Source organism: Pteropus vampyrus, unplaced genomic scaffold, assembly GCF_000151845.1.
Source record: "Pteropus vampyrus isolate Shadow unplaced genomic scaffold, Pvam_2.0 Scaffold54, whole genome shotgun sequence".
Lineage (NCBI taxonomy): Eukaryota > Metazoa > Chordata > Mammalia > Chiroptera > Pteropodidae > Pteropus > Pteropus vampyrus.
In genome coordinates this window covers 1216529-1227561 of record NW_011888835.1, presented here as the reverse complement: position 1 = coordinate 1227561, position 11033 = coordinate 1216529, and positions in this window count along the sequence as shown.

Below are 11033 nucleotides of genomic sequence, written 5' to 3'. Positions count from 1 at the left end.
CTTTGTCCTCTTTCCTTGAAATAAACAAGAAAGGGCATTTCCCTCAAACTGCCTGTTTAAAGACCTGACTGAGCATAAATTTTCAGAGTGGCTAAAGCAGGTGAATTGAAATGTTTTGTGCAGTTTCATGAAAATCTTAAGGTTTGTAGGGTTATCATGCTTACAAAGACTTTGAAAATCTATATATAAATTTGGAGCACTTGTACTTTTGTATGTGTAAGAGAATGTTAGAAAAGGATCATCGATAATATGGCATGTTCATCAGGAAAAGGCCAATGTAAAATTGATGTTATAGGGACATAATAAAGCAAGCTACTGTGCAATAATGTTAAAGAAAATGTTCGTATATTATATGTTTATTTAAAAGAAAAGAATGAAATGAACTTGTCACCAAATACTTAAGAAATACATTCAAGCAAAAATTCCAAATGAAAACTTGTGAAATGAGTTTTGTTCAGCTGTTCACTGAGCTAACACAAATCAGTATAAAGACAGAATAACTGTAATTCTGAACTTCACTTAACAATAGAGATATTTTAAATTTGTACATTCTCTCTTAGGAGTTACCTCATTTTTATGGATATATATGTGTTCATATATTTTTCTGATACATATAGATGATTGTAATATACCTATGTCTATGTCTATATATCTATCTTCAATGTTTTACCATGCAACCGAAATTTTTGATACCTAATAATACAAGAAATAACAGGTTTCAATTTCTAAATATTTACATCTACACAGTAAATAACACACGATGCCAGTAATGACTCAATTTTTTTTAAGTTTAGTAATCAATGAGCCTCTTCTAAACTGTCATCATAATATTGATATGACAATTATGTCTCACCTTTTATCAAATAATTGACATATTTTTGACCATGTGGATATAAACACATTAAAAACTGTATCCATTTTACCCTTTAACTCTTAACCCCTTAACTCTGTCAGTTTTTTTTTTTTTTTGAGATAACTTTCTCTATCAAAGTATGTGCTATAAACATTTCATTGTTTTCCCCACCTAAATACTAAGGAACTGCTATAACCCACAGTGCATATGCAATAATTAGTTTAATAACAAGAAAAAATGAGGAGTCATAGACTTTCATGTACAAACACTGGTATGTATGTAATTTGAAAATTCTTGTGAGTTAACATGATGGATTTCAGCAATGCAAAATGAAACACATACATTCGTTAAACAATTAATTGTTCCATAATTTAGTGAGTAGCAAGCTACAATTCAGACTCTATTTGATGAACCAGAATATATTAAAGTAAAAATGGTAATGCTATCTTTTAATTCCAAGAATTAGTAAATTAGTGGCTATTTATTTTTAAGAACACTTTTGTCTGTATTTTCAGAAATTGGCTCAAAGAATATTACCTTCCCAATAAAAGTTTATTGTTTTATAAATGTAATGGGTTTATATCATTCTCTCTAGTATGTCTGTACACTCTTAAATACATTGTTAAATCTCCCTCTTATGATTTAAATATGATTATAAAGAGTTTTGGTTATATGCTGCTCCATAACGAACCAGCCTAAGACTTAATGGCTTAAAATAGGTATCAACAAAGTACTGCCCACAGCCTGTGGCCTGGTTTTATATGACTTGCTAGCTAAGCATGTTTTTCACACTTTTTAAAGGTTGTAAGAACAAGGACACTATGTGAATCATAAATCCTAAAATATTTAATATACTACCCTTTGCCCAAATTGGTCATCGACATCTGGCTTAAAAGATCCACCATTTTATTATGTCACAATTTGGATGGAGGCTCAGCTAATTACTTTCTTTATTGGTCTTTCTTCAGTGTCTCTCATGTAGTTGCAGTCAGATGGTAGCTAGGTTTACAGTTGAAGCTGGTTGTCTGTAAACTTGTACTTCTCCATGTGACTTTTCTCTCTAGTTGGTACCTCATCATCCAGAACCTCTCTATACAGGCTTCTCTATTTTCAGGGTAGCCTGGATTTTTGCATGATGTCACAGCACCATGAGTGAAGAGGAAGGTACTTTAACATTGTTCTTAATGCTTGGACTCAGAACTTCCAGAATGCTACTTCCTCTGTACTTTTTTGTCAAATCAGTCATAATTCTACTCTAGGTTCAAGTTGAAAGACATAACCTCTACCTTCTGATGTAAAGAGTATATTTGTATATTGCAAGGGCAAATATTTTGAGACCATCCACTTTCTAACCATGACAATTTATTTCTTTCCATTTGTCAAATATAGTCATTCCCTTACTAGACCTCCAAAAGCATCATCTTTTAAATGTCAATTTTCTAGGGCTTCCTAGCCTAATCAGGACAAGTGTGGATAAGGCTCTTCGATGTGATTTCTCAGGTTCTCTTCCTTGGATGTAGTCCCGTGAGTTAAGGTCCTTTGAAATAGACAAGTTTTCTGTACTCCATTCAGGCAATTACAATAGTGAGCAGGGACAGAGAATCTATAGTTAGCTCTCATTTAAATAAGGGGAAAGTGGTAGGAAGAAGCAATAAACAGCTCATAGTAATTTTAATATCCAACTGGGGATATATATGCTTCCTTGATTAGAGTTTCCAGTTCCACTGAAGTGGCTCCCAATCAATGTTGGTTCCATCCTCCTGGATTTCAATTTGCCCTCTGAGTTAACTTTTCTCAGTAGCCTTTTTAGCCTGCATCTTCTTTGTAGACTTTGAGGGCCCAATGGACTCTTTTCATTATGAATTGCATCTGTTACTTTCAGTCCAACCAGATACAATTCCTTTAATAAAATTTATAGATTTTTATGTATCAAATTATAATAAAATCTTTTAGACCAAAACAAACAAACAAACAAAAAAAAAACAAAAAAAACACCTATTTCTTTCAAAGGCAGAATCTTCACTACCTTGGACCTCCTGTGAGGCTGCTAAGGTAGTGTCCTTTAGATTCTTAGAATAATGACCTAGAGCCATTTTTATCTAGGCAAAAATGTCTAGAGATAAGAAAATAGATTTTTGTGAGGTTTAACAAAGCACTAATCTTTGATCTAAAATTTACAGAGGTCAGGTTTTACTACCAATAGCCTAGATTTAACCTTACTCTGAGGCTCTTTTATTTCCTTTCTGCCTTCTAGAAAAACTGAGAATAAGACAGTTTTATTTTTGAAGCCAGAACATTCTTAGATTTTCATGTTTACTCTAAATTGTCCTGCCAATTTTAGCAGTTCCTTTTTTTAGCTCATCTGGCTTCTCCTATACTTTATCATTAACAGATTTTTTTTTAATCAAACAAAAACAAAAGAAAGCAGTTCACACTCTTAACATTCTGCCTAGAAATCACAGTAGCCAGATCAACAAATTCTTTAGGTACCCTTTTAATCTTCCGTAATGGCTTGGCTGACTAATGTTAATTGTTTGCTTTTATTTATCTTTACAGCTCAAATAATAATTTCCTCCCTTTCCTTGAAGCCTAACAGTCTTCTCAAGGTGCTTCCAGCTTCTCTCCACCACACTGTCCCAAAATGAATGACATGTTTTAAGATTTTTTGTAACAGCAACACACCAGTTCTAGATAACAAAGTCTATTTTATTTCAATATTGTCAAATAACAAATAACTCTAAAATTTGATAGCTTACATAACAAAAATGTTATGTTGTCTCATGATTCCGTGTGTTGGTCAGAACACAGCTGGTGAGTTGCTGTATAAAACAAGCTTGAGGTCTCATGTAGGTATAGTCGGATGGTGGTTGCAACTATCTTCTGGATTTAGATGTCTGGTGCCTCTGTACTTCTCTACATGGCCTCTCTCTTTCTGTTGTGCCTATACTTCCGAGATTTCTTCACGTGGCTCTCTCTCCAGCGAGATAACTTGGACTTCTTACATGGCAGCTTAGGGATCTGTGAGGAAGACCGGAGGCTGCTAGGTCTTCTTAATGCCAGGGCTCAGGAGGCCCCAAATACCACTTTTTCCAACTTCTACTGACAAAGCAGTCACTGTACTAGCTCAGGTTCAAAGAGTTCCCACTCTTGGTAGTAGGCAGTAAATGCAAATGAAGGGGGTAGTGAACAGTTTTCACACTGTCTTTAGAAACTAGGTAACACATACAAGGGGAGAGGTGTGTGTGTATGGTTCTTTATCTTTGAAACCAAAGATTTGTTGAATTGTTAAACTGGTCAAATTGTTGAAAAGGGGCTTATAAACTATTTTCTTGTTTTCCTTTCCAGTTTGAAGAATAAAACAGATGCTAGTTTTCCCATTTACCTACGCCCCTCCATGAAATGATTATTAGAAATAAAGTGAAGCAATCCATAAATTAGAATACATTGTTAGTTTGCACCATTTTAGGGGATCATTTTTTATCATTCTAATTGGAACATTTAATTGGCATTTAGAAATTTCTAATAACACTAGAGTTTATGACAGGATTTGTAATATATTCTATCCCTGTTCTAGGTGAGGAGCGTGGGCTGGATCAATAATATAACAAGTTAGCCTTGAAAATATGAAACCTCAAAAGCTGGAAAACAAGCAAGAGTATTCAATATCACAAATGATATAAACAGTAGAGCTGACATTTCTGGAAGACTTAGTGTCCCAGGATCAGTAACACCTTAACATGTGCAACCTAAGACCCTGGTCCCTCATGCTGACAGTTACATAAATTAGATGTTGCATGTGTCCAGCACTAATAAACTTTTAATATTCTGTAAATGGTGCAATATAGGTCATATAGATAAAAATGATAGTTATCCTTTCTAACAGATCATAATTTGATTAGCTGTTCAACTTCAAAAAACATTTCTAGCAGCAAAATTTAATGTTCAGTTACTTCGTCTTTCTCACTGACACTGAGAACAGCACTTTGTTTCTCTTTGGAGGGTTACACTTGCACTATTTTGTAAAAATTTTGCAAAAGAATAGACAAACTGAAACAGCATACTTCTTCTATACCTTTTAGGGGAAAGAAGTTCAGAATTCCTTCCTATATATTTAGCCATGTTGATATCTCACATACAAATGTTACTCAGATAATATTGTCATACCATATAATATTACCAAGGTACTGGTTTCAATAGACATTATAAGTCCTCAGAATTTGTGTTGATGCCCAGAATTAGAAAGTTTTATGCAATTGCATATGAAAATTATGCATGATAACTGCCAACTCCAGGTTACTGTAACAACTTTTGAAACTTGCTGAATTAATTGAGTTGAATATTCTCTCTTCAACATCCTCTCACTGTAGTAAAAACACCTGTGCAATGATTTTATATTCAGGCAATATTCCACATTTGTTGCCATCTTTAAGGTAAAAATATGTGAATTTACTCTAGAAATTGAGTAAAATATCTATTTTAATATAATCTCCACATGGGTAATTACCTTGTGAAGAGTGTGCACATTTTTTTCAGTTCTTCTCATTTATCATGGCTGCATATTTGTACAAGTCCTAGAAGACATAGAAATTCATTCATTAGAATCTCTGCAATCTGTTAGTGTTAGTCTATGTAAAATTTATGCTCCTTGCATGGAATTGATCACTGTGTATATTAAATCTCTTTACATTGGGGTACACTCATTTTAGAACAGTGACCATTCTTTACTTACCAAATAACTGCATTTGGTTTAATACATAAATTGAGCTTCAGAGACATATTTTTCTGAACTCCAATGTGCAATAGTGCAGCTGCATAGTAAACCTTATAATATCATACTGTCAAGTTGGCTTCTGAGCAACAATAGAGCAAATGATGACTCTTGCACTTAAAGGAGCCAAGCAGATGGTGAACAATTAAGAGAGAGATTCAAAATATTCAAAACTTTGAAAATAGTAGGAATAAATCACAAGCACAATATGATTGGAGAGGGAGTGGATTCTAGTATGGACTTATATCAGAGATCAAATAACTTTCTATATGATGAAACCAACATTAATCCAGATGGCTGCCTGATTCACTAAATTTATGGGTAATTTAAATATTTCCGTAGTCTTGTGGAACGTCAATATATTTTCCAACATGCTGACAAATACCTATGGCTTATGATTTCATGTTTCCCCTGATTCTAATCCTATTGCTACTAAATTCTCTTACTCATTGTTAGTTTTTATTTCCCTGTCCAACACTAACTCAAACATAGAATATAATTTTCCATTGTTGTCTCTTATAAACCAATTAAACAATATAGGTGTATTTAGATAGCAAAAGATAATCGAGATCTATGGAGAAATCATTAACATTGCAATATAAATGGCAGATAAAGATCAATGTTTAACTTTTCTTAAGTTTCTTGTTTATACATCTTCAAAAATTCTCCTAGATGCCCCTATGATGCCTTTATAATCTCATATTTATCCATTTTTTTATGTTCCTAACACTAAATATTCCTAAGAAATTTAGATATATAAAGGAGAGGGATAGCTTAACTAAAAAATGGGTAAAATCTGCAAACTCTCTTACCTATAGGGGGATGACATCCTTGGGGCAAGAGTGGTGGTGGTGTTCTTTGTTGAAATACATATAAATTATTTTATCTATTTTAAATATTTAAATACTAAAATTGAAAATGTGTTTAAAAAATATTAAAAAATGAACTACAATCCAATATTTCATATATAACAACTGTTAACTGTTTAGTGTATTCACGTCTAGTAATTTGATTTATACTGTATGTCTATCCATACAGAAGAAGCCTCACTTAACATTACACTTTATTTCTTTACAATGATTTTTATTTTCACATTCGATACTATGGAAGCTAAGACCAATATATCACCCTATGAAGAAAATTTAATTCAGTGGACCTAAATGTAAGAAGACACAAAAAGAGGCTTGGTGAAAAATATATGCTCACAATATTTGGTCTATTATTCAAAATTATTAAATAATCAATAATTCAAGTAATTTATTAAGAAGTTTAAAATCAGAAAATAATTACTGATATTTCTTGAAAATGACACTTATATTGTACATTTTATAGATTTAGCAAATTTTTAATAACCATCTTCCATAAATGTCAATATGTTCATTATTTATGGCAGGTGATAGAGAAAAAGAGTACTTGTTTGTTTTTTAAATAATCATCAGACATAAAAATACATTAGCTGTAGTGTATAAGGAAATGGCTTAAGAAAAACATTTCATTTTACTGGGGAATATCTCAATAAACCAAACAAACTAAGAATAGAATTGAACTTCTTCAACTAAAAAAGGGCTTATATAAAAAGCTACAACTAGTATCATAATCAATGGTGAAAGAATTAATGCTTTTTTCTTAAAATCGGGTATATGGCAAAATGACCTCTCTCATCACTTCTGTTTGGCATAGTGCATGAGGTCATGAGGTTCTATTCTAGCCAGTGCAATCAGGCGATCAGGTAAGTCAAAGAGATAAAAGACATCTGTTTTTAAAACTGTGAACATGAAATACAAACATGTATAAAGAAAATCTTAACAATTACGCACGCACGTGCGCGCGCTAAAACTATGAAAACTAATGAGCTCAGCAAGGACTCAAAATAAAGTTCAATCTACAAAAATCGAATGTACTCCTGTGCACTAGCAGTAAATAATCCAAAAATAAGGAAAGCACATCAAATCAAAAGAATAAAATATTTAGAAATATATTTGACAGAGTGAAAAAGGTATACACAAAACCACAAAATCTTCATGTCAAAATCTAATTAATGATTTTTTATGTCCATGCATTGAAAACTAATTAAGGTGGCAATTCTTGATCTAGAGACTTAGTGTAATTTCTATTGAAATATAAATAGTACTTTTCAAGTTACAAGCAATGCCTAAAAAAATATGTAAAAGCAAAATATGCAGATTTTTTTTTTTTTTAAAGGTCTTTTAAAAAGAAAGAGAACTTACACTGCCTGGTTTCAAAGGTTAGGACAGAAGAATGACAGGTTAGGACAGAGAAACAACAGAGGTAGGTCGGTCCAAGGGCTCGCCTCTCCCAAAAGCAATGGAAAAAATGACCAAAAAGTGGTGGGAACTCTGGAAAATAGTGAGGTTTACAAGAAATAAACGAATGCTAAATCAAGAAAAAGCCGCCTCAAGGATGGTAAAGTTTTGCAGTATTTTTACCTGTTCTGCTTCACCCCACTTTCAACTCACCAGCAGTCTTGAAGATGGCAGCCCGGGTTCCCAATGTGCGACCCTGGCTCTGGTAGGGAGCAGAGCAGTCCTTCCTCTCAAAAAATTGTGTTTGTGTTAATCATCTAGAGGCAGCCCTAAGAACTCACACAGGATACTCTGTTTTGTTCAAACTAAACATTCTCAGGAAAAAAAAAGGGCATTTCGGAGGGCATTCCTCGAAAACTGTGATAGACGAAAATCTGCCTTGTCACCTGGAACAAAGATTCTACTTGACACAAACAGCAAGCATGAGGAATTCTAAGAGGAAAAACTGAGGCGAGTCTTTGAGGGGACTCAGAACCGGGAAAGCTTCCCTGTAAACTGCGGAACGCATATCGCGAGATTTTAAAAGCCATGCGCGTGCCCAGAGCAGGGCTCATGCTCAGAAGACACCTGAGTCACTCAAGCTTTTACCCTCAGGCGGATCTTCAGGTTCCAGAAGCGGGAAAGGATCCGTGACGTGGTGACCTGGAGTGTAGGCAACCTAGCTAAACTGTCCACGTAGTAACTTACCTTACCTTACCGCGGAGCCAGTCAGCAAAGACTGGGGGAAGGGTACGTGTTTCCTTTTATTTTTTTCTTTTTACTTTTGTCTCAGGCATTTAAGGGAAACTCTGGCACTACGACAACCTGTATTAGTTGTAAAGCCTTCTTTAGTTCTGAGCTTCCCTCACAGCTAGCTGCCTTTCAGGTGAATGGACCAGAGTTGCATACCTGAATGAGGACTCTGTTGCCTTCAAAATTGTAAGAGGCTGGCTAGGCTTTGTGTCTTGGGTTTGGTTGGGGAGGGGGCGAGAGGGGAGAGGGAGAGTGAGTGAGTGAGTGAGTGAGTGAGTGTGTGAGTGTGTGTGTGTGTGTGTGTGTGTGTGTGTTTAGGGGCCAGATACAGCAATTTTCCACACCTTAAAAAGGCAAGCTTGACATGCCCACAGTATTAGATCCCTCCTAAACATTTCTCTAAAATGAAAGCCTCCTGAATTTTTGTGGATTTTCATCCCACGTTTTGACACGGAAATGTTTTATCAATGTCTCTAGACTACTTGCTACTTCCTGATCATTAAGGTTGATCAGCATAATGTCATCAGTGTGACACAGCAGTCACCAACTTTTTTGGAACCAGGTACTGGTTTTGTGGAAGACAATTTTTCGATAGACCAGGGTGGTGGGGGAGAAGTTTTCAGGATGGTTCAAATGAATTATGTTTATTGTGCAGTTTATTTCTATTATTATTATATCGTAGTATACAATGAAACAATTATATAACTCACCATAATGCAGAATCAGATGCCAACAGATGCAGCTGTACAATCGAAGTATATCAACTCACTTGCCACTATAAAGCCTGCCACCAGATGCAGCTTAATTGTCTTTTGTCACTCATTGATAAGAGTTTTGATACGAGTGTGCAAGCAATTGCTTTATTATGGTCTCTGTGAAGTCAAACCTCTCTGCTAATGTTAATCTATATTTGCAGCTGCTCCCCAGCGCTAGCAACACCACCTCAGCTCCACCTCAGATTGTTAGGCATTGGATTCTCATAGGAGCACAAACCTTGTTGGGAACTGCGCATGTGAGGAATCTAGGTTGTGCACGCCTTGGGAGAATCTAAGCCTAATGATCTGAGGTGGTGCTGAGGCGGTAATGCTAGCGCTGGGGAGTGGCTGCAAATACAGATGAAGCTTTGCTCATTAGCCCACTGCTCACCTCTTGCTGTGTGGCCCAGTTCCTAATAGGCCACGGATTGGTCCATGGCCGGGGGTCAAGGACCCCAGGTTAATGGACCAGTGTGATGTCTTGTGGAAAAGAATTGGGATCAGGATCTCTGCTAACTAAATTATGACTTAAGTCTGGAGAATTGATACACCTCTGAGATATGTAGCTCTTTTTGCTAGAAAGCAAACTGCTCATGTAGTCTTTACTAACAAGTATAGAGCAAAAAGCGTTTGCCAGATCAATAGCTACATACTGGGTACTAGGACATCAAGTAATGAAGCCACATCTAACCCCAATTTGAGACACAACTGATCAAATTTACAATACTCCTCTGTCATTCTCCAGGATCTATTTGTTTCCTGAGTAGGCCAAATAAGTGTCTTGATTCAGGGTATGTGGAAATCGCCATGTCTGCATCTTTCATGTCCTTGATGGTGGCGCAATCTCCCTAAACCCTCCAGGAGTACATTATTCTTTTCAGGTTATTATATTTTTAGACATATTATATTTCTAGTGACTTGCACTTGACCTTTTCTACCTTAATAACCCTTACTCTGCAGATTCCAGAACCAGTGTGGGAATTCAGTCACAGTGTTCAAAAATCTCTTTCCCTATTGCATAGTCACCCTGATAATAGCCACAGGTCTCTATGGAGACCTTTTACCTTTTACAAAGCTAGTAAAAACATAAACATTACAAATTTTTGTCAGTGTAGCAGAATCCTTCCTCAAGAGGACCCTAACCGCTCCCTTCATTCATGGAGTTCTGAGTATGAAAATTGGCACAAGTCTTATAATTGATTGAGGGGCCATGACTATCTTTAATCACATATACAATGCTACCATATTAGTGTTTGGTTGAATAAGTAAGAACCATCACCCAGTTAAATTAACATATACATAAAAAAGACTGTCTCATGTGTAAATGTATATATGTCTATTGATAAAATATTGAAAAGAAAATCATCAATTTTTATTATTTAAAAAAACATTTAATCATACACAATATTTATTTGTAAAATAATGGATGTTTTGCTCTTGCAGATCAGTGGCAAGAGAAGGCTGAATGCTATCCTTATTTAGATATGACCTTGCTGTTAAAGTTTTAATTGATGCAATAAATTTGAAATAACAAAATTAAAAATGAATGTAACTGAATCTATTATTATTTTTCCAATATAAAGAAAGGCAGTTTACAAAAT